This window comes from Pseudophryne corroboree, chromosome 3 (assembly GCF_028390025.1).
Source record: "Pseudophryne corroboree isolate aPseCor3 chromosome 3, aPseCor3.hap2, whole genome shotgun sequence".
Lineage (NCBI taxonomy): Eukaryota > Metazoa > Chordata > Amphibia > Anura > Myobatrachidae > Pseudophryne > Pseudophryne corroboree.
The window spans coordinates 572,679,556-572,707,428 of NC_086446.1; the positions used below are offsets into that span (position 1 = coordinate 572,679,556).

The window sequence follows — 27,873 nt, forward strand, 5'->3', positions numbered from 1 at the left end:
GCAAAACCATGTGCACTGCAGGGGAGGCAGATATAACATGTGCAGAAAGAGTTAGATTTGGGTGGGTTATTTTATTTCTGTGCAGGGTAAATACTGGCTGCTTTATTTTTACACTGCAAATTAGATTGCAGATTGAACACACCCCACCCAAATCTAACTCTCTCTGCACATGTTATATCTGCCTCCCCTGCAGTGCATTTGGTTTTTCCCAATTGCTAACAAAAATCCTGCTGCGATCAACTTGGAATTACCCCCATTGTACATTTAGTTTTCCCTTAAACCCTCTAGATCACAGAGAATCAGCTTTATTCTGAATAAGTCCACTGCAGCTAATATGAGATGCTTTTATACTGTAGTTCCTTTCTTCTAACTTCGTTCAATATCCAGGCCATCATCTGTACATCAGCATGGGCTGGAGAAATCTGTGGTATCTGACACCTACTAGAAGCCATGTTACGGAAGGAATGAGTTTGTTCTCACTTATCCCCAACCTACGACAAAGGGTGATAATTCTGTTTAGAATAAACTCATTGTAGCTGCTCATCTGAAATGTTCCATCACCTTACATGAAAAATGATTTCCTAAAGTGATAAAACTGCCTCCTACTGAAGTGATTATGAGATTCACATGAGATTGCTGTCTAAAAGTGCTTCCCAGCTATGTTCTGGATTCTGAGGCTGAATATGTCTAATTTTTATTTATTTTTTTAAAGATAAAACTACTATTGTGTTTGCTCAACCCACCTGGCTGCCAATATATACTCAATTATACAGTTTTAAAGCATTGTCGATTTAAAAGATATGTTCCTTAATATTTTTAAGAAGATATGGGGATCACTTAAAGCAGTGGCGGAACTAGCGAGCGGTGGGCCCAGGTACGACAAAATGCTTTGCCCCCCCCCCCCCTCATCCCATCCAAGTCCACCCCCTCACCCCTGGAGAGGATCTGGTGAGGGGGACCTGCTCAGGGCCAGAGTAATGGATACCTAGCAACAGTGCCGTAACTAGCCATTTTAGCACTGTGTGCAAGAAACGGCATCGGAGCCCCACCCCTGCATGCAAAATAGGGGCAGTGCGCGTCGTAGGCGAGCGCAAAAATACATAGGGGCGTGGCTTCGTGGGGAAGGGGTGTGGCCACAAAATAATACCAATTCATAAAACGGTGCACAGTAGTCTCCATTATTCAAATTACGCCGCACAGTAGCACCACTACACCAGGTAGAGACCCTTTTACACCTTACGGCGGACAGATTCCCCTTTTTACATATTACGGCTGACATCGTCCCCTTTTTACACATTACAGCAGACAGTGTCCCCTTTTTACACATTAAGGCAGACAGCGTCCCCCTTTTTACACATAACGGCAGACCAGACAGCGTGCACTTTTTACACATAACTGCAGACAACGTCCCCTTTTTACACATGACGGCAGACAGCATGCCCTTTTTACACATAGCGGCAGACAGCGTGCACTTTTTACTCATAACTGCAGACAGCGTCCCCTTTTTACACATAACGGCAGACAGCGTGCCCTTGTTACACATAGCGGCAGACAGCATGCACTTTTTACACATAACGGCAGACAGCGTGCCCTTGTTACACATTACGGCAGACAGCGTGCCCTTTTTACACATTACGGCAGACAGCGTGGCCTCGTTACACATTACGGCAGACAGCGTGCACTTTTTACACATTACGGCAGGCAGATTCCCCCTTTTTACACATTACGGCAGACAGTCCCCCTTTTAAGAAAGAAAGAAAGAAAGAAAGAAAGAAAGAAAGAAAGAAAGAAAGAAAGAAAGAAAGAAAGAAAGAAAGAAAAAATTATACTTACTCTCTCGCTCAGGCACCTCGGTGCAGCTTCTCCAGAGACCCATGGCAGGAGAGAAGGAGGAGGAGGGAGGTGGAGGAGGGAGCCGCAGCAGCGCAGTGTTATTGGTGGAGGCGCTGCTGCTGCTGTCCCAGTCCTTCACCATAGGCTGTTCTCCGCCGCTGTGAATGCTGGGATGCGCTTCACAGTGGCGGAAGACAGCCTATAGTGAAGCAGAGGGACAGCAGCAGCAGCGCCTCAACCAGTAACAAAGCGCGGCTGCGGCTCCCTCCTCCACCACCCTCCTCCTCCTTCCCCCCGTATCCACTGCACTCCTGTCCTCTCCGGGCGGCTGTGTGCTGCGGGCAGCTGTTGCCCACAGCGGCAGGTAATGAGTCAGTTTGACTCATTACATGCTTTGGGCCCCTGGACAGTGGCGGGCCCCAGTGCAACGCACTGGTTGCACTGGCGGTTGTTCCTCCTCTGACTTAATGTATATTCTATAAATGGGAGTAATACACTGCAACATGTGGCACTCCAGCTGTTACGGATCCAAGCATGCCCTGCCACTGTTTTTCTGTTATACTCCTTTTCCACTGTCGGGTCTATTACCTGGGCAAATTCCTGGGTCTCGACCCAACCTGAGTAAAGAGCAGGGACAGGCACCCTGGACTTCGTTCTGGGTAGTTTGCTTTTCCACTGACCTAAATCCTGGGATTTTAAAGGCAATGGAAATAGGGTCGATTGTATTTTGTAAGCAATGATATTTACAATGTACCAAAATACAACCTGATCAAATATGGCATTATATAGAGACATTTTATTGTACTGTCCACAATAGAACTATATATAAATATATATCTGGTGGAAAGTGATGTAGCTACTGTCTATCGCCACCCTCCTTGCTTGGAATAGGCCTTGATTCGGAGGGATCCTGGCGCCACCCTACATGGTGTGCTCCGGCAATGGGACCAGGCCGTCCTGGGTTCCTGGACATAGCCTGGTCCAGTCTCCACCTGCCCCGAGAATCGCAGAGTTTGACAGCGGCCGTGGATGCGGTGGTGAATCACCACCACTGTTGCACGTGTGCAATGACGGCGGACCTGCATCTGCCAGGATTCAGGCCCCGCCAATCACAGTGCCACATTTTGAATCAGGCGCCAACTTTGAGCCTATCCCGGCTCACAGGCTGGCGGCCAATCAGGAGTGGTTGCGGCTCGCCAATCCCGGCTTGCCAAGTTGTAGCCACCTTATATTATCCAGCGCCAGGTGCGGGAGCAGAGTTCGTAGACCAGGAAGGAGCAGTAAAGAGCTCCTCCAGGGAAGGCGGCGGAAATCCTGGAGGATTACGGACATTGTAAAAGAACTGATACAGGCTGTCACCTGCCCCGTGAAGACAAAAGAGCTGACGCCAGTCAGTGAAGATGTCGGAAGCCCTGGGGCAGCAATGTGAGATGGAAAAGAGCTTCCACTTGCCACTGTTGTCCAGGTGAAGGCTTCAGGAAGCCCGTAGGTGGTGGGAGCAATCCATCCTCAACCCTTAGGATGGGTAAGTTCAGTCAGTGCAACCCTAGGCCACCAGGGTTTGGGCACTAGGCCAGTGGGTATAGCAGGTACTAGGCCTGGGGCACAATAGGTTGGGACTAGGCCCGGGGGACATAAGGGGGCGTTAGGCCTAATAGAATTGCCCGCTGGGTCGGCATTATGACCGGGGGACACAAGGAGGCATTAGGCCCCAGAAAGTGGAGCATTAGGTGGGCTCTAGGCCCAGGGAAGCAGTATGGGCGTTAGGCCCCATAGGTTGCTGTACTAAGTGGGCGCTAGGCCACTGGTATTATATTGTGCGACTGACCGCACAGGAAGTCGGCACTATGCTGCAGGTGTGGTAAGTTGGCACTACACTAGGCCGTGCTATCACTTGATCTGGCGCTAGGACATTGTATCTCTTGATCTGGCGCTAGGCCGCAGATTGGATAAGTTGGCGCCAGACCACGGTATCTCTTGATCCTGTGCTAGGCCTCTAGGTTTAGGTTGCACAGTAAGGGTGTAAGTTCTCAGTTTTCTCCACAGCCAGGCCCCCATGAAAGGTAGGCTGTTGGACATTACACGCTGGTGAGTATCACAAGGTTTGAAACCGTATAACCACATTATGTCATAACCTCTGCATGGTATCTCCCCATTGCATTGTGTAAGCAGCGCTACGTCAGTGGCTGCCTTGTTATGTTTTATTACAGGAGTCAAGAAAGAAAAGGGCTAGTCGTCTGGCGGGAGACCAAGGTTACATCCGGTGAGGATATTTGTGTTTCATGCGTAATCCGTGTGTATGTTGTCCCTTTCCCCATTTCTCCTTTGGGCGTTTTCATTCAGGGTCGCACCTGGTGCTCTACACCAAAACAGGGGCACCCACTCTGAGGCCACAAGTGCCAATGATGACCATTCAATGAGCCCAGTAGAGGTCATCCCTGCGTAGCGTGTCTGAGACGCATTCCAGTGCGTCCCAGTCGCCTTGACGGACTGATAGTGGGGACGAGAGGTGTCAGGTAAGTACGCTTGCTTAGGGCTGCACCCCCGTGCCTCTTACAGTGACAGTGGCATTTTTCAAAGGGAAGGTGATGGGATGTGCTCAGGGCCTGAATCAGCGATGAACGCTCATTCTTCTACAGCTGTGAATGTGTAAGTAGCAACTGTGTGAAAGCATGCATACGGCAGACCCGCTTGGATTTACCCACCAGACAACATTGTGATTCCCAGCGGTTGTGTACAAAGACAAAGTCAATCTCTTTGCAAAATAAATCCTCTCTGTAACTGCCAATGCAAGACCTTCACATCACATGACCAGTGCAACTTTGACGCATACAAAGACAGATGATAATTGCTCAATTGCGTAAAAATCTTGTTTGTATTAATTTCTGAATCAGGCCTTGTGTGTATTATAAATGCGGTATACTTACCATACTATCCATTTAAACCGGGACACTCATGAATAACACAGGTCCTGTTGCCAGCAGACTTCAAACCTGTATTTCATCTCATTTTAAGCAGCTAGAGACCGCACTGGACTGGCTGACCTGGGAACTGCTTTCAGTCCATGTTTAGAAGCTCCCAGCTCTTTATTCTCACTACCTGCATTGCAGTCGATTGCAGGTGCGAGTGCAGAAAACCGGGTGGCTCTGAACATTGTCCTGGCATAAATAGACCGGAAGCGGTTCCCCAGTCAGCCAGTCCAATGCAGGCTAGAGAACCTGTGTAATTAATGAGTATCCTGGTTTAAAAGGATAGTATGGGAAGCCTAATAATAAAGCCAAATACTGCCCTGTGATTACCCATATCTGTTTATAGTCAGGGCAGCTATCAGGGTGGTGCTGGGGGCACAACTGTCCTGGCCCGGCCACTCTGACAGAGAGTGAAGGGCGGCCACCCGCCGCTGCCCATTACTGAGAGGGCTGCGCTCTAAGTATTGAAAACGTCCCTTCCATAATGCCCACCACCTCAGAGTAGACAGTTATTTTAAATGCTAGAGGAGACAGCATCCATTTTAGTATGGACATTTTCAAAAGGTTGAAGGGGACATGCGCAAACAGCTGCCCCCGCCGCGACTTCAGACCTGTGGCGTCGGCCGGGGTGGGTGCCCCTGACAATGAGCAAAACCCCTGACAATGAGTAAAACCCCTGAGAGCAGATACTGTGGCATAAGGAATTTTTACTGAGTGGGCATAATATGGTGACAGGGGCATAACTGTGGGGGCATAGTATGGTCACAGGGGGCATTACTGTTAGGGTATAATATGGTGTCAGGGGCATAACTGTGTGGGACATAATATGGTGTCAGGGGCATTACTGTGGGAACTTAATATGGTGTCAGGGGCATTTCTGTGTGGGGCATAATATGGTGACAGGGACATAACTGTGGGGGCTTATTATGGTGCAAGGGGCATTACTTTGTGGGGCTCAGAGTATGTGCACAGGAATTATATATATATATGGGTTAGGTATACATGACCGGCAGTCTCCATACGGACAGTGGGATTTATTTATTTATTTATTTATTTATTTGGGGGTGGGGACTGGGGAAGGCTGCCTTTTTTGTCAGTCCCGGGCTCCACAATTTCTAATGTCAGTCCTGTTAGTAGTGCTCTGTGATTTTATTTATTTTGGCTTTTGGCACAGAAAAAAACTAAATATACTTTTAGGTGCTGAAATGGGTGGTCTTCAGTATGCCGGCTGTCGGGATCCCAGCGCACAGTATACCGGCACCGGAATCCCGACAGCCGGCATACCGACACTTATTCTCCCTCGTGGGGGTCCACGACCCCCCTGGAGGGAGAATAAAATAGCGTGGCTGCAGCGTGGCGAGCGCAGCGAGCCCGCAAGGGGCTCATTTGCGCTCGCCACACTGTTGGTAAACCGGCGGTCGGGCTCCCGGCGCCGGTATGCTGATCGCCGGGAGCCCGACCGCCGGCATACCATACCACACCCGCTGAAATTGGTAATCAATTACCGGAGAAGCTGCTAGTTTAGGGGAAACTGTAATCCCTCCTTTCTAATAAAAACTAAAATATTAGCAAAACAAGATTAACTCTGAATGGTGTAATAATCTGAGTAAATTATATTCATGCATCAGAATATGTATCAGAAATGAAAGAGCTGGCTATTTATTTATTTTTTTTAAAACTTGTAAATATTAAAATATTGGCAAAGTTAATAAAACTATGCATTATAAGAGTACAGCTTTTTTCAACCTGGTTTTGCCATGTAAATGATTGCCACTTTAAAAAACAGAAGAAATCTCCCCAAATCTCTCACTTTCTGATTCTCACACCCTCTCACATTCCCCCCATGATGTACTTTCTCTTCCTGGCTGCACACCATGTATAACTAAAACATATCTTGCATTTAGTCATAGCTTTAACATAAGTGTGATTTGTGAATAATAATTAGGATAACACAAACTCCACACAGTATGCATTAGCAGAGATGTTTACGCAGCTATCAGTTTGCAGTAACAAAGCACTGGTTCCACTCAGCTGTTTAAGTCATTAATGTTTAGCCGTCATTACATGTGTGCCGTGGAGAGAAGCAGTTAATGCCATGTGAAAATCAATAGTGTATCTCTGGGAGTGATGCTATTTCTCCTCAACAGGTGGGGAGAGTCCTTCATTTTACAATTAAGTAAGGTGGGTGAGGGGAGCGCTATTTTCAGACATGTAAAGCTGTTGACTTTGCTGCTATAATAAACTATTATGTCTCCTGCTTGTTCTCTAAGCAGCTGTATACCGCAGAAAAAGGTCACATTCAGACGTTTACTGATTTGATGTAGTTTACAGTCTCTTTTATTACATCTGTTACATCTCATTTTCACAGTTGTCACCAAACATTCAGAATGTACATTCTATGAACATACATACTGGACCTCTAGAGTCTAGATCAGGGGTTCTCAAACTCGGTACTCAGGACCCCACACAGTGCATGTTTTGCAGGTATCCCAGTAGGTGCACAGGTTGTATTAATTACTCACTGACACTTTTTAAAAGGTCCACAGGTGGAGCTAATTATTTCACTTGTGATTTTGTGAGGAGACCTGCAAAACATGCATTGTGTGGGGTCCTGGGGACAGAGTTTGAGAACCTGTGGTCTAGATGATGATCACTTCTTTGTTAGCAATGGGTTAAGTAAAGCTTTATTCTAAACATTGTAGGGCTGTGTTCAGTTAGTGTTCATGGTTTCAAATACTAAAGCCTTAAATATTATAGTAAATGCCATACAACAGGTTGGGGCTTCCCCCTACCCTTCTCCTGCAGACTAACCTTAACCCTCCCCAGGGGTGTCAAACCCAACCCCCCCCCCTCTCCCCGCCACCTAAGGCCAGAGCCGGATTAAGGGGGGGGCTCCGGTGTTAAGTACCCCGGGCCCCCCTGTCTGAAAGGGCCTCCCGTCACGCGCCACAGATCGGATCTGTAATCCGATCCGCGGCACCTCACTGCGCTCCCCTCCCCACTGTCTGCCCAGCAGCAGCCGCCGCTCACACAGCCGCCGGTGCAGCAGAGAGCTTCCTGGGCCGTTGCTGAGCGACGGCTCAGCTGCCCAATAGTGTTTCACTTTGCAGCCTGCTGCTCAGCGACTGGCTGAGCACGCAGGCTGCAGGAAAGAAGGAAGCTCCCTGCCAGCGCGTGTGTACTGGCCGGGTGCGGAGGCAGTAAGGTCTGTAAGGTCAGAATAGGCTGTTTGTTTATTTTCTTTTAAGTTATGTATTCAATTTAAACATAGGCTCTGGGGGGTGTGTGTGTGTGTGTGTGTGTGTGTGTGTGTGTGTGTGTGTGTGTGTGTGTGTGTGTGTGTGTGTGTATACATACACACACACACACAGTATATATATATATATATATATACAGTATATATATATATATACACACACACACACACACACACACTCAGTGTACACAGTGTATATATATATATATATATATATATATATATATTTCTTCAGTGGCAGCTCTCGGACTTGGGTGGTCATTCCGAGTTGTTCGCTCGTTGCCGTTTTTCGCAACGGAGCGATTAGGTGGAAAATGTGCATGCGCATGGTACGCATCGCGCATGCGCTAAGTACTTTCACACAAAACTTAGCAGATTTACACAAGGCCGACCGATGTTTTTTCATTGCTAGAGGGATCGTAGTGTGATTGACAGGAAGTGGGTGTTTCTGGGCGGAAACTGGCCGTTTTCAGGGAGTGTGCTAAAAAACGCAGGCATGCCAGGTAAAAATGCGGGAGTGTCTGGAGAAACGGGGGAGTGGCTGGCCAGACGCTAGGCGTGTGTGTGACGTCAAACCAGGAACTAAACAGACTGAGCTGATCGCAATCTAGGAGTAGGTCTGGAGCTACTCAGAAACTGCTGCAAATTATTTAGTAGCAGTTCTGCTAATATTTAGTTCGCAATACTGCTAAGCTAAGATACACTCCCAGAGGGCACCCTGGCAGGTTATTTCTGTGGCTTACGAGGGAGTGCCGGATTGTGGATTGTTTTATATATATATATATATATATATATATTTTTTTTTTTTTTTATTATTTACATGTAGGTAGTCCGGCACTCCCTTTGATCTGTAAACAATGCCCAGGTGCCCTCCGTGTGGCGGAGGTGTAGCACAGAATAAACAGCGGCACTCAGGGTCTTCTGTGTCCAAAAAAAACTGTATTGAACAAGTCACATACAACTGACGTTTCGAGGCTCGCAGACCCTTTTTCAAGGTGTGAATAAGGGGGGGGGAAGCGTCTGCGAGCCTCGAAACGTCGGTTGTTCAATACAGTTTTTTTTGGACACAGAAGACCCTGAGTGCCGCTGTTTATTCTGTACTATATATATATATATATATATATATATAAATAATATATATGTATATATATATATATATATATATAGGAGCAGGGTGGGGTTCCTGGCAGTAGGGATCCCAGCATTCGAAATACAGACACCGGAATTACGACACTGCTCGGATCCCTGACCACTGGAATCCCGAATGAGTGTTTGCCAGGCCCACGGAGAGTTAACATGCGGGATGGGGAGTGTTAGAGTTAGGCTGCGGTGGGAGTGTTAGGGTTAGGCTGCGGTGGGAGTGTTAGGGTTAGGCTTAGGCTGTGGTGGGAGTGTTAGGGTTAGGCTGCGGTGGGAGTGTTAGGGTTAGGCTGCGGTGGGAGTGTTAGTGTTAGGCTGCGGTGAGTGTGTGTGTGTATATATATATATATATATATATATGTAAAGTAGCTAATTTATCCAAACTACCCGATACGCCCCTAGTTCAAACGGTACATTGTGTATCATATATATGTATATATATATATATAACACTAAGCAGTGGGGCAGCACACCTTTTTTAACATGATAGTCCCGGTGCCAGCCGTAGAAAACTCCCCGGCAAGGAGTCCAAAATCAACAGCAACTGTAGTCGGCAGCACACGGCATAATAACCACAAAGAGTCAGGATTACTGCAACGTTTCGATGTATATTTTACATCGTCATCAGGCAAAGAATATACAAACACAAAACTCTGCTCACCTTATATCCCCACCATGTGCAGCGGCGGCCACGGCGTCCGGAAACAGGAAGTGAGGCGCCCACAAGTGACGTCATCACACCCCGTCCGTAGCCATGGTAACCACTTGTAAACAATATAGTGAACAATAAAAACGGCAGCAGCGAGGGCAGTAACACCAAATGGAAACGACACAGGACACAAGAAACCCAAAAAATACAAAAAAACATAAAAAATCGGCTTGTTAAATATAGATATAATACAATACAAACCATCAAAAATCCTATCACAAATAACCCTGCACCATAAATGCACATAGAGCCAGTCTGAATACCATGGGGAGAGTATAATAGACCATTATATATTAAATAAATGCATGTAAACCCAAATTATCATTAAGACCACGGGGCGCAAGAGAACCTAATCTAAAAATCCAACCAGATTCACATTTAAGCAATTTAAGTGAACGATTACCCCCCCGCAATGATGGAGGAATATGATCAATGATCATGTATCTAAGATTGGCCATGCTGTGACGCGCCTCTAAAAAGTGGCGCGCCACAGGATGGTCACTTTTACCAGAATCAATGGCAGCACGTATAGTGGAACGGTGTCCCGCCATTCGTTCCCGTAAAGTCCTGTCGGTTTTACCGACATAAATCAGTCCACATGGACATTTGATGATATACACAATGAATTTAGTTGTGCATGTCACCTTATGTCGAATGAAGAACTTTTTTCCACTATATGGATGACAGAAACTTTCTCCAGCTATCAAATACCGACAGGTAACACAATTAACACACTTGTAGCAACCATTACGTCGACTCAAAAAATGTTGAGAACTGATAGTATTCGACATATTGGAGACGTCAGTTTTAACAACCCAGTCACGAATATTCCGTCCCCTGGTGTAGCATGACATGAGTCTATTATCACCAAGGTTGAGTTCCTGATCAGTACTCACTATAGGCCATAGTTGTTTCGACACAGATTTAATAGCACCACTACACACATTAAAGTGATTGACCCATGGTAGACACTTGTCCAAGGTCCTCTCTCTCTTTGTGTGCAGTAATTCACTTCTAGCCTTACCTAGTGCTTTCTTTTTAGCCAGAATGAGCTGTGGTAAAGAATAACCTCTGGACAAGAATTTATCAATCATGTTATCGATTTGGATACATGCATCATTGGCATTGCTGCAAATGCGACAAGCTCTAAGAAACTGTGAATAGGGGAGTCCATATTTCAAAGATTTAGGATGAAAACTAGTCGAATGTAACAAAGTATTTCTATCAGTATTCTTAGTGTGCAAATTAGTGGAAATATGTTGATTCTCAATTGAGACCATCACATCAAGAAAATTAATGGACTTATCACTAATATCACATGAGAATTTAATAGGACAATCAGACCCGTTGTGTACCTCAACAAATGATACTAACTGTTCTTTAGTACCAGTCCAAATCAAAAATAAATCATCTATGTACCGAACGTAAAAAAATATTTTATCAAAAATATTAATATTACTGAAAAAAAATATCCTGCTCTGCTCTAAACATGTAAGAATTAGCGTACGATGGGGCCACATTCGACCCCATCGCACAACCGGAGACTTGTAAATAAAATCGGCCGTCAAAAATAAAGTAATTACATGTCAATATAATCTCCAAAAGGTCACAAATCAGGTCTATGTCAGGTCCAACATATAGAGGATTGTTAGTTAATAAATGACGCACTGCAGCAATGCCATCAGGATTAGGAATAATGGTATATAAACTAGACACATCCAAACTACATAGAAGACTGTTATCAGGAATATTCTCAATTTCTGATAATTTGTTCAAAAAGCTGGTCGTGTCAAGTAAATATCCTGGGTGTCCCAGAATACAGGGTTGCAATAGACTATCCAAGTACACAGAACAATTTTGAAATAATGAGTCCCGGGCAGCAATAATTGGACGTCCCGGAGGGTGGGATGCATCCTTGTGTATCTTAGGCAAAGTATACAACAAAGGTGCAACCGGCCATTTAGGTAACAAAGCGTCACATAGTGACTGAGGGATGTGTCCATCACTAACTGCACGGGACAACCTTTTGGATAATTTTAAAGCAAACTCTGAAGTAGGATCATGGTCCAGCAATCTATAAACTGAATTATCGGCTAATTGTCGCATAATTTCTGATTTATAATCAACTAAATCCTGGACAACGATAGCCCCGCCCTTATCAGCGGGGCGGATGATTATATCATTGTAACTGGCAAGGTTCTTAAGTGCCTGGAATTCAACAGCAGATAGATTGCTAGGACCATGTATACCCTCATGATTATTTTCAATAGCTTTACTAACATCATGTGTAAGCATGCGGGAAAAAGTTTTAATCGACATATTGTTAGTATATGGGTCAAAAGAAGATTTTTTCTGTAATCTCTGTAACTGGGCCGGGAGAGAATCCCGCTCACTATAGCCATGATTACCAACATTGGCCCTAGAGCCATGAAAATGTTCATGCAAACGAAGTTGTCTGTTCAATTTATACTGTTCCACCTCCCATTTAAATTCATCAAATCGTACAGTCGGGACGAACGATAGTCCCAAACCAAGAACCTTCAACTCAGTCCCAGTTAGAACACGAGAGGACAAATTAAATATTACTTTCTCCTTTGTGATGGTGGTCTGCCTGGCCTTCCTCGACCGCGCTTTGCACCCCCCCCGGCGCGTCCGCCGCCGCGGATTTGCATGCGGGTCTGGACGCCTAAAGGGATCGCTGCAGAAGTTTTCCTGTTAGACACATCATTGTAATCAGAGTCACTGGTGGTGGGATTTTCTGGTAAGGAATCAGAGTCCTCTCTGGGCCTATAAGGTCGTCTCCTATTTTGATAAGGCCTGTTATTACGCTCTGATCCTATCCATAAATACACATTATTCTGGTCATAATCAGCTGTAACTTTGTTCAATTTATGACGCTTAAACTGAACCAGATCACGTTTATAAACTGCAACTTGTTTGTCCAGTTTTTCCAACCACTTAGTGTCCTTATCAGCTTCCAAGATCCCATAAAATGAAGTTTCAAAACCCTTTATTTTCTCACGTATCACCGTCAGCTCCCTACTGGCTTCTTCTATGACAAGTAACATGAGATCATAACTACATTTGTTCAATATAGCAATCCAGCGTTTGCAGAACGTGGCATTATATCTGCCAATAGTAGGACAATTTTTGACCCTAAACCCACGTGGAATCATCTTCTCTTTATAATAATTGCTTAATGTCACCCCATGGTAATAAAAGTCCAGCTCACGCTGTTTCAATTTTAAAATGTCACGAAACAAATGTTCCACAGATTTCTCTGTCTCATCCCCAAAGGCATCTTTAAACAGAATCCCATCAGCCTCAGACTCTGAAAAAGTCAAACTGGTACCTTGTGTAACTTTGGCCATATTAATGGCTTCATATACTGCATCTTCAATATGCTCACCTCCAGTGGGCAGTCCTCCCTCCGCCATAGTAAAAACAGCACACACAGTGTGAAGAAGAAATCAGAGTCCTGATGATCAATCCAATGATAAAGATACAGGGTGCTATAGCCCAATTAGGAATGCTCCTGCGGCAAACCAAATATACAACACTAAGCAGTGGGGCAGCACACCTTTTTTAACATGATAGTCCCGGTGCCAGCCGTAGAAAACTCCCCGGCAAGGAGTCCAAAATCAACAGCAACTGTAGTCGGCAGCACACGGCATAATAACCACAAAGAGTCAGGATTACTGCAACGTTTCGATGTATATTTTACATCGTCATCAGGCAAAGAATATACAAACACAAAACTCTGCTCACCTTATATCCCCACCATGTGCAGCGGCGGCCACGGCGTCCGGAAACAGGAAGTGAGGCGCCCACAAGTGACGTCATCACACCCCGTCCGTAGCCATGGTAACCACTTGTAAACAATATAGTGAACAATAAAAATTGTTTACAAGTGGTTACCATGGCTACGGACGGGGTGTGATGACGTCACTTGTGGGCGCCTCACTTCCTGTTTCCGTGGCCGTGGCCGTGGCCGCCGCTGCACATGGTGGGGATATAAGGTGAGCAGAGTTTTGTGTTTGTATATTCTTTGCCTGATGACGATGTAAAATATACATCGAAACGTTGCAGTAATCCTGACTCTTTGTGGTTATTATGCCGTGTGCTGCCGACTACAGTTGCTGTTGATTTTGGACTCCTTGCCGGGGAGTTTTCTACGGCTGGCACCGGGACTATCATGTTAAAAAAAGGTGTGCTGCCCCACTGCTTAGTGTTGTATATTTGGTTTGCCGCAGGAGCATTCCTAATTGGGCTATAGCACCCTGTATCTTTATCATTGGATTGATCATCAGGACTCTGATTTCTTCTTCACACTGTGTGTGCTGTTTTTACTATGGCGGAGGGAGGACAGCCCACGGGAGGTGAGCATATTGAAGATGCAGTATATGAAGCCATTAATATGGCCAAAGTTACACAAGGTACCAGTTTGACTTTTTCAGAGTCTGAGGCTGATGGGATTCTGTTTAAAGATGCCTTTGGGGATGAGACAGAGAAATCTGTGGAACATTTGTTTCGTGACATTTTAAAATTGAAACAGCGTGAGCTGGACTTTTATTACCATGGGGTGACATTAAGCAATTATTATAAAGAGAAGATGATTCCACGTGGGTTTAGGGTCAAAAATTGTCCTACTATTGGCAGATATAATGCCACGTTCTGCAAACGCTGGATTGCTATATTGAACAAATGTAGTTATGATCTCATGTTACTTGTCATAGAAGAAGCCAGTAGGGAGCTGACGGTGATACGTGAGAAAATAAAGGGTTTTGAAACTTCATTTTATGGGATCTTGGAAGCTGATAAGGACACTAAGTGGTTGGAAAAACTGGACAAACAAGTTGCAGTTTATAAACGTGATCTGGTTCAGTTTAAGCGTCATAAATTGAACAAAGTTACAGCTGATTATGACCAGAATAATGTGTATTTATGGATAGGATCAGAGCGTAATAACAGGCCTTATCAAAATAGGAGACGACCTTATAGGCCCAGAGAGGACTCTGATTCCTTACCAGAAAATCCCACCACCAGTGACTCTGATTACAATGATGTGTCTAACAGGAAAACTTCTGCAGCGATCCCTTTAGGCGTCCAGACCCGCATGCAAATCCGCGGCGGCGGACGCGCCAGGGGGGGTGCAAAGCGCGGTCGAGGAAGGCCAGGCAGACCACCATCACAAAGGAGAAAGTAATATTTAATTTGTCCTCTCGTGTTCTAACTGGGACTGAGTTGAAGGTTCTTGGTTTGGGACTATCGTTCGTCCCGACTGTACGATTTGATGAATTTAAATGGGAGGTGGAACAGTATAAATTGAACAGACAACTTCGTTTGCATGAACATTTTCATGGCTCTAGGGCCAATGTTGGTAATCATGGCTATAGTGAGCGGGATTCTCTCCCGGCCCAGTTACAGAGATTACAGAAAAAATCTTCTTTTGACCCATATACTAACAATATGTCGATTAAAACTTTTTCCCGCATGCTTACACATGATGTTAGTAAAGCTATTGAAAATAATCATGAGGGTATACATGGTCCTAGCAATCTATCTGCTGTTGAATTCCAGGCACTTAAGAACCTTGCCAGTTACAATGATATAATCATCCGCCCCGCTGATAAGGGCGGGGCTATCGTTGTCCAGGATTTAGTTGATTATAAATCAGAAATTATGCGACAATTAGCCGATAATTCAGTTTATAGATTGCTGGACCATGATCCTACTTCAGAGTTTGCTTTAAAATTATCCAAAAGGTTGTCCCGTGCAGTTAGTGATGGACACATCCCTCAGTCACTATGTGACGCTTTGTTACCTAAATGGCCGGTTGCACCTTTGTTGTATACTTTGCCTAAGATACACAAGGATGCATCCCACCCTCCGGGACGTCCAATTATTGCTGCCCGGGACTCATTATTTCAAAATTGTTCTGTGTACTTGGATAGTCTATTGCAACCCTGTATTCTGGGACACCCAGGATATTTACTTGACACGACCAGCTTTTTGAACAAATTATCAGAAATTGAGAATATTCCTGATAACAGTCTTCTATGTAGTTTGGATGTGTCTAGTTTATATACCATTATTCCTAATCCTGATGGCATTGCTGCAGTGCGTCATTTATTAACTAACAATCCTCTATATGTTGGACCTGACATAGACCTGATTTGTGACCTTTTGGAGATTATATTGACATGTAATTACTTTATTTTTGACGGCCGATTTTATTTACAAGTCTCCGGTTGTGCGATGGGGTCGAATGTGGCCCCATCGTACGCTAATTCTTACATGTTTAGAGCAGAGCAGGATATTTTTTTTCAGTAATATTAATATTTTTGATAAAATATTTTTTTACGTTCGGTACATAGATGATTTATTTTTGATTTGGACTGGTACTAAAGAACAGTTAGTATCATTTGTTGAGGTACACAACGGGTCTGATTGTCCTATTAAATTCTCATGTGATATTAGTGATAAGTCCATTAATTTTCTTGATGTGATGGTCTCAATTGAGAATCAACATATTTCCACTAATTTGCACACTAAGAATACTGATAGAAATACTTTGTTACATTCGACTAGTTTTCATCCTAAATCTTTGAAATATGGACTCCCCTATTCACAGTTTCTTAGAGCTTGTCGCATTTGCAGCAATGCCAATGATGCATGTATCCAAATCGATAACATGATTGATAAATTCTTGTCCAGAGGTTATTCTTTACCACAGCTCATTCTGGCTAAAAAGAAAGCACTAGGTAAGGCTAGAAGTGAATTACTGCACACAAAGAGAGAGAGGACCTTGGACAAGTGTCTACCATGGGTCAATCACTTTAATGTGTGTAGTGGTGCTATTAAATCTGTGTCGAAACAACTATGGCCTATAGTGAGTACTGATCAGGAACTCAACCTTGGTGATAATAGACTCATGTCATGCTACACCAGGGGACGGAATATTCGTGACTGGGTTGTTAAAACTGACGTCTCCAATATGTCGAATACTATCAGTTCTCAACATTTTTTGAGTCGACGTAATGGTTGCTACAAGTGTTTAATTGTGTTACCTGTCGGTATTTGATAGCTGGAGAAAGTTTCTGTCATCCATATAGTGGAAAAAAGTTCTTCATTCGACATAAGGTGACATGCACAACTAAATTCATTGTGTATATCATCAAATGTCCATGTGGACTGATTTATGTCGGTAAAACCGACAGGACTTTACGGGAACGAATGGCGGGACACCGTTCCACTATACGTGCTGCCATTGATTCTGGTAAAAGTGACCATCCTGTGGCGCGCCACTTTTTAGAGGCGCGTCACAGCATGGCCAATCTTAGATACATGATCATTGATCATATTCCTCCATCATTGCGGGGGGGTAATCGTTCACTTAAATTGCTTAAATGTGAATCTGGTTGGATTTTTAGATTAGGTTCTCTTGCGCCCCGTGGTCTTAATGATAATTTGGGTTTACATGCATTTATTTAATATATAATGGTCTATTATACTCTCCCCATGGTATTCAGACTGGCTCTATGTGCATTTATGGTGCAGGGTTATTTGTGATAGGATTTTTGATGGTTTGTATTGTATTATATCTATATTTAACAAGCCGATTTTTTATGTTTTTTTGTATTTTTGGGGTTTCTTGTGTCCTGTGTCGTTTCCATTTGGTGTTACTGCCCTCGCTGCTGCCGTTTTTATTGTTCACTATATTGTTTACAAGTGGTTACCATGGCTACGGACGGGGTGTGATGACGTCACTTGTGGGCGCCTCACTTCCTGTTTCCGGACGCCGTGGCCGCCGCTGCACATGGTGGGGATATAAGGTGAGCAGAGTTTTGTGTTTGTATATTCTTTGCCTGATGACGATGTAAAATATACATCGAAACGTTGCAGTAATCCTGACTCTTTGTGGTTATTATGCCGTGTGCTGCCGACTACAGTTGCTATATATATATATATATATATATATATATATAGAAGACCAAAGACGTGGCACTCACGGCACAATTGCAACAAATCACAAGGACATCAGTAGCTGAAGTAATGCAACGTTTCAGTGGCAGTCCACTGACGACAGTGGACTGCCACTGAAACGTTGCATTACTTCAGCTACTGATGTCCTTGTGATTTGTTGCAATTGTGCCGTGAGTGCCACGTCTTTGGTCTTCTGTGTTGCATTTTTACGGAGGCACCGGCATTATCTATATCAAAGCATTTTGGAGTGCCTATCCTTCCATTTGTATATATATATATATATATATATATATACACATTTTTTAATTTTAGACCTTAGGGCCCCCCTGTTTTAAGAACCCCGGGCCCCCCAATGCCTTAATCCAGCTCTGCCTAAGGCTAACCCTTCCCCACCCCTGCAGCCTAATCCAAACCCACCACGCCCTTCCCGCAGCCTAAACCTAACCCACAGTCACTCCTTCTCGTTAGCAGTCACCAGTCGGGATGCCAGCACATCTGTATTTCAACTGCCAGGATCCTGACTGGATCCCATACTACATACAGTATGTATAAAGAAGTTAGGAGTTGACCACTTTTAAATACCCCTTCCATCATACGTGGACATACTTACATACTTTAGAAAATAAGTTTCAGGGAGATTATAGCTGGTAATAGAATGTGCCACACCCATTGAGGGGGCGTATCATGCTCTGCCCAAAGGGCATGTCTAAATCCACTTATGGGCATATCTATTGCCATTTAGGGGTGTGTCCAGCAGTGGCAGGTGTAAACTATAGTACTAAGATAAAGACATGGCTGCTGCCACTTGAAAGATCTGTTGGTATTTTGAGTATATACCACGCAGTGCACAACATACTGTACACCCCCTATAGCCATACAGTATTCAGCATATACCCTCATACCCATATAGTGCCCAGCACACACCCCCTATACCCTCACAGAGCTCAGCCTATACTCCCCATACACACAGTGGCAGGCATACACGTATAGTACAGTACACAGATATACCTGTAGAACAGGACAGAGCAGGGGAATCCAGGACTTTTAATTAACTTTCCAGGGTAGCGGGAGACTAAACCCTGAACTGGGTGTCTCCTGCAGGATGCGGGAGGGTAGGCAAGTGTGTTTGGGGGTGATGTGTCATACATTCTGAAGCGGGCAAGTGTAAACATATAGCAACCAATCAATCAATCAGATTCTACCTATCATTTCACAGAATGTACAAGTTAAAGGATAGCTAAAAGCTTATTGTCTGCTATCGGCAACTTGTCATGTAGGGCGGAATGTACTAAAGTGAAAATGGGGCCATAACCCTGACAACTCCCGTTTTACATATGTACTAGGCCCCTCATCCTGGAGCTTCGTTGCATTGGGGCATTACCCTTTAGAAGCCTATAAGCTTCTTTCCGCTTTTCCCCCTGAGAGGGATTCAGTCGGATCCCTCCTAGCACCCCTGTGGCCGCCATGGGCAGAGGGACTCCTGGGGGCCGAGACCCGGAAGTGATCACAAAGGACAGCTCTTCCGGGAGAGCTATTTTTTGTGTTACTAGTCACGTTAGTACATATGCGATTAGTTGTGGTAAGTGGCGGGATATACCACAATGTGGAAGCAATGCTTAGTACATCCCGCCCGTACTCTTTGAAGGGTTTGACACATCAACCCCCATGAGTGTTGTCAGGTGGATACTATCAACACTAGTAATGTTTATCTAAATAAGGAAGCACTAGCATCCATGGGGGTGTATTTAGCAAAGCATGGTGAAAGATAAAGTGAAGATAGAAAATAAAGCACTAACCAATACAATTCTAACTACCATTTACAGACATCTGGGGAAAAAATTATAGCTGATTGGTTGGGAGTCGGGACTTTATCTCACTCCAATCTCCATGCTTTGATAAATTAAATATCCTTCCTGGTTCTCCATTGTACCCTTTCTGACACTCAAAACTTTTGTACTTTCAGAGTTTAAACAATTACAGAAGGGAGGAGCATTTCCCTTTCTTTTCAATGGATCAGCACAGGAACAGTTAACTATTGTGATCATTTTGGGGGACATTTACTAAGCAGTGATAAGAGCAGAGAAGTGAGCCAGTGGAGAAATTGCCCCATCAACCAATCAGCAGCGCTGTATCATTTTATAGTATGCAAATTTATAGATGTTACTTCAGTGCTGATTGGTTGCCATGGGCAACTTCTCCACTGGCTCACTTCTCCGCTCTTATCACTGTTTAGTAAATGTCCCCCTAAATCTTATATGACAGGGAAAAGCTGAGTTCAAAGTACATACACAAAAACACTTACCTTCTATAGGCTAATGACCCTGATATGAGCATGTCAACTACAATGCAATTACATCAATTAATAAATAAAGACTCCGAGACATAAATTTGGCAGAAAAAGTTAGATATGTATTTAAAACATTAATAAAAGAGAATGTGTATGGTGGGAACGATAGGGCAGACAGAAACCATAGAAATACATCAATGCACTCACATCTGACAACAATATGCATTGCCTAGGGTGTCAAAAACAAATAACTACACACCAAAGATATCCAACTCAAACTTCTACCTTGACTACCCACCCATTAGGGTGGTAAAGCTGCCCCCATTAGGGTGCTACAGCCAGCTACCAGTCAACAAAGGTAAACCCACCTATAATGTCTAATGATACAACCAGATTGTTGGCCTGCTGTTCTTTCTCTATCCTTAATACACAGACTGACACTCTTCTCCAGCATCTATACACTAAACCACATAAAGGACCAACACATATCCTACCCACAGCCTTGAGGTTTAGCCCTCTTCAGTTATATGAAAATACTTAAGTTCCTCAAGACAACACCAAGTGTTTCCAGCGCAGTGTTCCAGTGCAGAAGCTAACTAGAGCACAGAGGCTGCATAATTATGTCTGTGAGGAACATACATACTGGCGTTTCCCTAGCTGAAAGTTGAAGAAAATTACACAACATGGCAGTTTGCTATGGAAATGTAACTAAAGCGTGAAAGGTTATGGAAAGTAACAGTAGATTCTAGTGACAATCCAAACCCAGATGATGTAGGGAGATCCATGAGGGCCATTGGCTTAAGTGTAAAACAACACATATACTCTATACCACAGGTTCTCAAACTCGGTCCTCAGGACCCCACACGGTGCATGTTTTGCAGGTCTCCTCACAGAATCACAAGTGAAATAATTAGCTCCACCTGTGGACCTTTTAAAATGTGTCAGTGAGTAATTAATACACCTGTGCACTTGCTGGGTTACCTGCAAAACATGCACTGTGTTGGGTCCTGAGGACCGAGTTTGAGAACCACTGCTCTATACCATACAAAGGAAAATGACAGAAAAATACATGTGACATCACTGCAGGCAGCTTATCAAGATAGAGGTCCCAAGAGAATAATTAATGAGACGTGCATTTACAAAGTTATGTGAATGTAGCAGTATTATTGACTAAATTGACAAAATTATGTATATTTCTCAGCAACTCCTGTCTGTAGGAATGGAAGAAGATGATGAAAAGATCACTACATGTTGCTACAAAACATAACCCCAGAGTTTGACTTTCTAGCTGTGACATTATAAGCAAACACTGCCAAGTTCACTACAGACACGGGTGGTCATTCCGAGTTGATCGCTCGTTATTTTTTTTTCGCAACGGAGCGATTAGTCGCTAATGCGCATGCGCAATGTCCGCACTGCGACTGTGCCAAGTAAATTTGCTAAGAAGATTGTTATTTTACTCACGGCATTACGAGGTTTTTTCTTCGTTCTGGTGATCGTTGTGTGATTGACAGGAAGTGGGTGTTTCTGGGCGGAAACTGGCCGTTTTATGGGAGTGTGTGAAAAAACGCTACAGTTTCTGGGAAAAACGCGGGAGTGGCTGGAGAAACGGAGGAGTGTCTGGGCGAACGCTGGGTGTGTTTGTGACGTCAAACCAGGAACGACAAGCACTAAACTGATCGCACTGGAAGAGTAAGTCTCGAGCTACTCAGAAACTGCACAGATAAATCTTTTCGCAATATTGCGTATCTTTCGTTCGCAATTTTGCTAAGCTAAGATTCACTCTCAGTAGGCGGCGGCTTAGCGTGTGCAATGCTGCTAAAAGCAGCTTGCGAGCGAACAACTCGGAATGACCACCACAGTTAGATACTGCAGTCCCAAGAACACGTGCCCTGTCAGTTGATTGGTGGCAGTACTGCAAAACACACAAAGAGTGAGAATCTCAGAAAATTCAAGTTCAAGTGCTACATATGTCAAAAGATATGTCACAAAGCATTTGAGTGCAAGTAGAAAAATGTGAATGCTTTGCAGAACAAGAAACGTAACAGCAAAGATGAATCAGCCCTGAGCATCAGAGAAAACCACATATGAGATTGTTGGTAAATATCAATTTATGCGCAACAAAGCATTTTAGCTTCAGTGAGGAGTGGTTCACCACGTCAACTGCATGTGATCTTATCACATTCAAAGGAATTGGAAATTAAGTACTTACAGCTACAAAAGCTGGAACAATTAAAGCCCACTAAAGTCACAAGGAATCAAGACGTGCTTTATGTACCAGTAATGCAAACAAATAATTATATAACCATCAGTGTCCTAGAGCAAAGAGGTCACAGGGTTCACTTTACTAAAGGAAAGTGCATTGTACGGAACAGAAAAGGGATCAAAATAGCAACAGGCTCCCGGTGTCAATTAATTATACGTCCTTAATACCCAGCACTGTTACGCGATGATGTCGTCAGTCACTAGAACTCTGACACAGATGATTTCATTGCCTTGGATATGACCGTGTTCAAAAACTACTCAACTGAATGGTCACAGTGATGTCAGTGACTGATACAGAATAAAAGCTGTATGTGAAAGCAGTATATAACAGGAAACAAATTCATCAACCATTTCCAAAGTCAGCAAGCAGAGCTGAAGAACCACTTGAGTTAGTAAATACAGATGTGTGTGGTCCAAGTCAAGGCAGTAAGTGGATACAGATACTTCATAATGTTCACTGATGAGTTAACATGAATGACACACATACACTTCATTAAAAAGAATTCTAAAGTAGTGAAGAGAATTGCAGTCTGCTAAAGATCTGTAGTAGAGATTCAAACTGGTCACAGGCTCTGAGGTCTAATAACGGTGGAGAATATCTAAACAGAGAGGTTATTTCTTCTTTAAGAAATACTTAATTGAACATCACCTGACAATTGTCTACATTCCTAAGCAAAACAGTGTTAGTAAAAGCAAACAGGACACTAGTGGAGAAAGACAGATGTATGCTGAAGGATGCAGGCCTACAGAAGCAGGTTCGGATGGAAGCAATGTTAATCAGGTAGAGGCGTTCGCAGTTAAAGCATTAACTATGGGAGCATGCGCAGAATGGGACCTATGAATGTGTGCGGAGGTCCCGTCACCTAAATTGCGGTCACATGAATTAGGACCAAAGTGCACTTCTCAGCTGTTCCAGCAGGTGTCAATTTCCTTTCAGTACATCTCTCCAGCTACTACTACTGTTCCTTCAGCTACTCCTATGTGTTTATACAGCTCAGTTCCTTTCTGTTTACTGAATGAGGAAAAGCATAATCAGACCACCTAACTTCTTATACTACAGCACCAGCCAGAAAAGTCCAGCGGTTTCTGACCAGAGTCCAAACAAAACCCAAATTGTGAAATACAGATTCTGGAATCCATGTACCAGAAAGCTTCTCAAGTCATGAGATGTCTTATTTAAAGCAACAGCACAAATTACAGAAAAGCTGGAATTTGAATCTCAGAGCTAATATACTATGGGGTATATTCAATTAGAGTCGGAAACTGCCATCTTGTCGGAAAAACGGCAATTTCCAACTGGAATAGGTAGGAAGGGGTTCCACCCTATTCAATCCAGCCTAATTTTTTACGACAAGTCGGAAAATACAACTTGTTGGGAAGCTGTTGGAAAGCACGCGGATCGGCGGAATAGGCGCCGATCCGCGTGCTGCTGTCAGAAATGGGACCAAATCCGACAGGTTTTGGTCCTGTTTCCGACAGTGTCAATCCAACTTTGTAAAAAGTCAGAAATGTCGAGAACGACCAAATATCCTATTGAATAACCCATGACGGATCCTTTCTAACAAATGCATGTCAGAAAGGGTCTGACATTAATTGAATATACCCCTAAGTCACTGGATGTAGCTGCAGCTGGAGACACATCTGAACCAGAGGTTAAAAGCGTGGACATTCAACCACAGAAAATAACTTCTGCAAGATTAAATATTTTGAAACAACCTAAAAGATGCAATGAATTCATCAATATTGCATTCAGTGAACCTCAAGACATTCAAAAACCAAAGTCAGGAGCTGGTGTGTACATAAACTCTGCCATACTACTACCACCTGTACACACATATTCCAACCGATTTGAAGTGGGGCGTTTCATGTTAATGGTTAGGGGCAAAAACCCACCAATTTTCTATTTGCAAATTGAGGTGGGATGGAGTTTGTTCTAACATAGACTACCACTTTAATGTTTAAGCTATCAGTGCAGGTATTAATAACAGGAATAACTTACGCATTATTATAGCCTGGCAAATGCGCTTAAATACAGACACAGGTCCGTATGCAGAGGTCCTGACTAGTGATGAGCGGGTTCGGTTCCTCGGGATCCGAACCCCCCCGAACTTCACCCATTTTACACGGTTCCGAGGCAGACTCGAATCTTCCCACCTTGCTCGGTTAACCCGAGCGCACCCGAACGTCATCATCCCACTGTCGGATTCTCGCGAGATTCTATATAAGGAGCTGCACGTCGCCGCCATTTCACTAGTGCTTTGGAGATGATAGCGAGAGGACGTGGCTGTGTTCTCTCAGTTTCTGTGTTCAGTGTGCTGCAAATATCTGCTCAGTTTGCTGCAAATATCTGTGCTCAGTGTGCTTGCAAATATCTGTGCTCAGTGTGCTGAAAATATCTACGTTCTCTGCCTGAAAAATGCTCCATATCTGTGCTGCATTGTAGTATATAGTAGTGCAGAATGTTGCTGTGACCACCAGTATATATATAGCAGTACGGTACAGTAGTCCACTGCTCTACCTCTGTGTCGTCAAGTATACTATGCATCCATACCTGTGCTGCATTTTAGTTGTGCGCAGTATATAGTAGGAGGGGACAGTGCAGAATGTTGCTTTGACCACCAGTATATATATAGCAGTACGGTACAGTAGTCCACTGCTCTACCTCTGTGTCGTCAAGTATACTATGCATCCATACCTGTGCTGCATTTTAGTTGTGCGCAGTATATAGTAGGAGGGGACAGTGCAGAATGTTGCTGTGACCACCAGTATATATATAGCAGTACGGTACAGTAGTCCACTGCTCTACCTCTGTGTTGTCAAGTATACTATGCATCCATACCTGTGCTGAATTTTAGTTGTGCGCAGTATATAGTAGGAGGGGACAGTGCAGAATGTTGCTGTGACCACCAGTATATATATAGCAGTACGGTACAGTAGTCCACTGCTCCACCTCTGTGTCGTCAAGTATACTATGCATCCATACCTGTGCTGCATTTTAGTTGTGCGCAGTATATAGTAGGAGGGGACAGTGCAGAATGTTGTTGTGACCACCAGTATATATATAGCAGTACGGTACAGTAGTCCACTGCTCTACCTCTGTGTCGTCAAGTATACTACAAAAGTTCAGTAAAATTACCCAAAAATCAAAATTAAATGCGTCTGATGAGAAGCGTAAACTTGCCAATATGCCATTTACGACACGGAGTGGCAAGGAACGGCTGAGGCCCTGGCCTATGTTCATGGCTAGTGGTTCAGATTCACATGAGGATGGAAGCACTCATCCTCTCGCTAGAAAACTGCAGAGCCACTCCTAGATGGGCCAGGTGTTTGTGTCGGCCACTTGGGTCGCTTAGCTTAGCCACACAGCTACCTCATTGCACCTCTTTTTTTCTTTGCATCATGTGCTGTTTGGGGACTATTTTTTAAATCTGCCATCCTGTCTGACACTGCAGTGCCACTCACTCCTAGATGGGCCAGGTGTTTGTGTCGGCCACTTGGGTCGCTTAGCTTATTCACACAGCTACCTCATTGCACCTATTTTTTTCTTTGCATCATGTGCTGTTTGGGGACTATTTTTTAAATTTGCCATCCTGTCTGACATTGCAGTGCCACTCCTAGATGGGCCAGGTGTTTGTGTCGGCCACTTGGGTCGCTTAGCTTAGTCACACAGCTACCTCATTGCACCTCTTTTTTTCTTTGCATCATGTGCTGTTTGGGGACTATTTTTTAAATCTGCCATCCTGTCTGACACTGCAGTGCCACTCCTAGATGGGCCAGGTGTTTGTGTCGGCCACTTGAGTCGCTTAGCTTAGTCACACAGCTACCTCATTGCACCTCTTTTTTTCTTTGCATCATGTGCTGTTTGGGGACTATTTTTAAATCTGCCATCCTGTCTGACACTGCAGTGCCACTCCTAGATGGGCCAGGTGTTTGTGTCGGCCACTTGGGTCGCTTAGCTTAGTCACACAACTACCTCATTGCACCTCTTTTTTTCTTTGCATCATGTGCTGTTTGGGGACTATTTTTTAAATCTGCCATCCTGTCTGACACTGCAGTGCCACTCCTAGATGGGCCAGGTGTTTGTGTCGGCCACTTGGGTCGCTTAGCTTAGCCATCCAGCGACCTTGGTGCAAATTTTAGGACTAAAAATAGTGGTGGTCATTCCGAGTTGTTCGCTCGCAAGCTGCTTTTAGCAGCTTTGCACACGCTAAGCCGCCGCCTACTGGGAGTGAATCTTAGCTTCTTAAAATTGCGAACGAAAGATTCGCAATATTGCGATAAGACATCTCTGTGCAGTTTTTGAGTAACTCGAAGCTTACTCTGCCAGTGCGATCAGTTCAGTGCTTGTCGTTCCTGGTTTGATGTCACAAACACACCCAGCGTTCGCCCAGACACTCCTCCATTTCTCCAGCCACTCCGGCGTTTTTCACAGAAACGGTAGCGTTTTTTCACACACTCCCATAAAATGGCCAGTTTCCGCCCAGAAACACCCACTTCCGGTCAATCACATTACGATCACCAGAACGAAGAAAAAACCGTGAGTAAAATTCCTAACTGCATAGCAAATTTACTTGGCGCAGTCGCAGTGCGGACATTGCGCATGCGCACTAAGCGGAAAATCGCTGCGATGCGAAGAAATTTACCGAGCGAACAACTCGGAATGACCACCAATATTGTGAGGTGTGAGGTGTTCAGAATAGACTGAAAATGAGTGGAAATTATGGTTATTGAAGTTAATAATACTATGGGATCAAAATGACCCCCAAATTCTATGATTTAAGCTGTTTTTGAGGGGTTTTTGTAAAAAAACACCCGAATCCGACCAAAATTTTTTAGGGAGGTTTTGCCAAAACGCGTCCGGATCCAAAACACGGCCGTGGAACCGAATCCAGAACCAAAACACGAAACCTGAAAAATTTCCGGTGCACATCACTAGTCCTGACACCCCTGTCCAATAACGACTTGACTAACTAAAACTTCTACTCAACTGCATCACAACATCATGGAAGCTCCATGACAGAGAAAAAGGCAAGGATGCAATATTTTTCAATATAATGAAGTTCTGTGGGAAAGGTCATTAAGTATATAGCACACACCATACAGCAAGAATAGTTTATTTAAGGACATTCATGGAATGCTTTATTAAAAGTAAGGACAAAGCACAAGTTTCTGTTTTCGCCGTGTAATGGGCATTGTTTTTCAATACTTCTGTAGATGAAACGATAGCACAGAATAAAAACAAAACAAAAAAAATTAAAAACATTTCCTACAACACATTTTAATTGCATTTTATTACATTTTATTTGTTGTTGATACAGAAATACATGTATTAGCTTTCTCTTGTGCCAATGGATGCTGCACAATTTCCTTTAAAATATCTAATTTTGCATGTATATAAAATTTACATGAAACACCAGATTTCAATACA

At 43.9% G+C, this 27,873-nt stretch overlaps 1 protein-coding gene across 2 annotated transcripts in view; it reads right to left on the bottom strand.

Moving 5' to 3' along the window:
- SYNPO2L (synaptopodin 2 like) overlaps positions 1-27,873 on the bottom strand; it is a 206,929-nt gene that overhangs the window by 86,132 nt on the left and 92,924 nt on the right. The window lies entirely within an intron of this gene.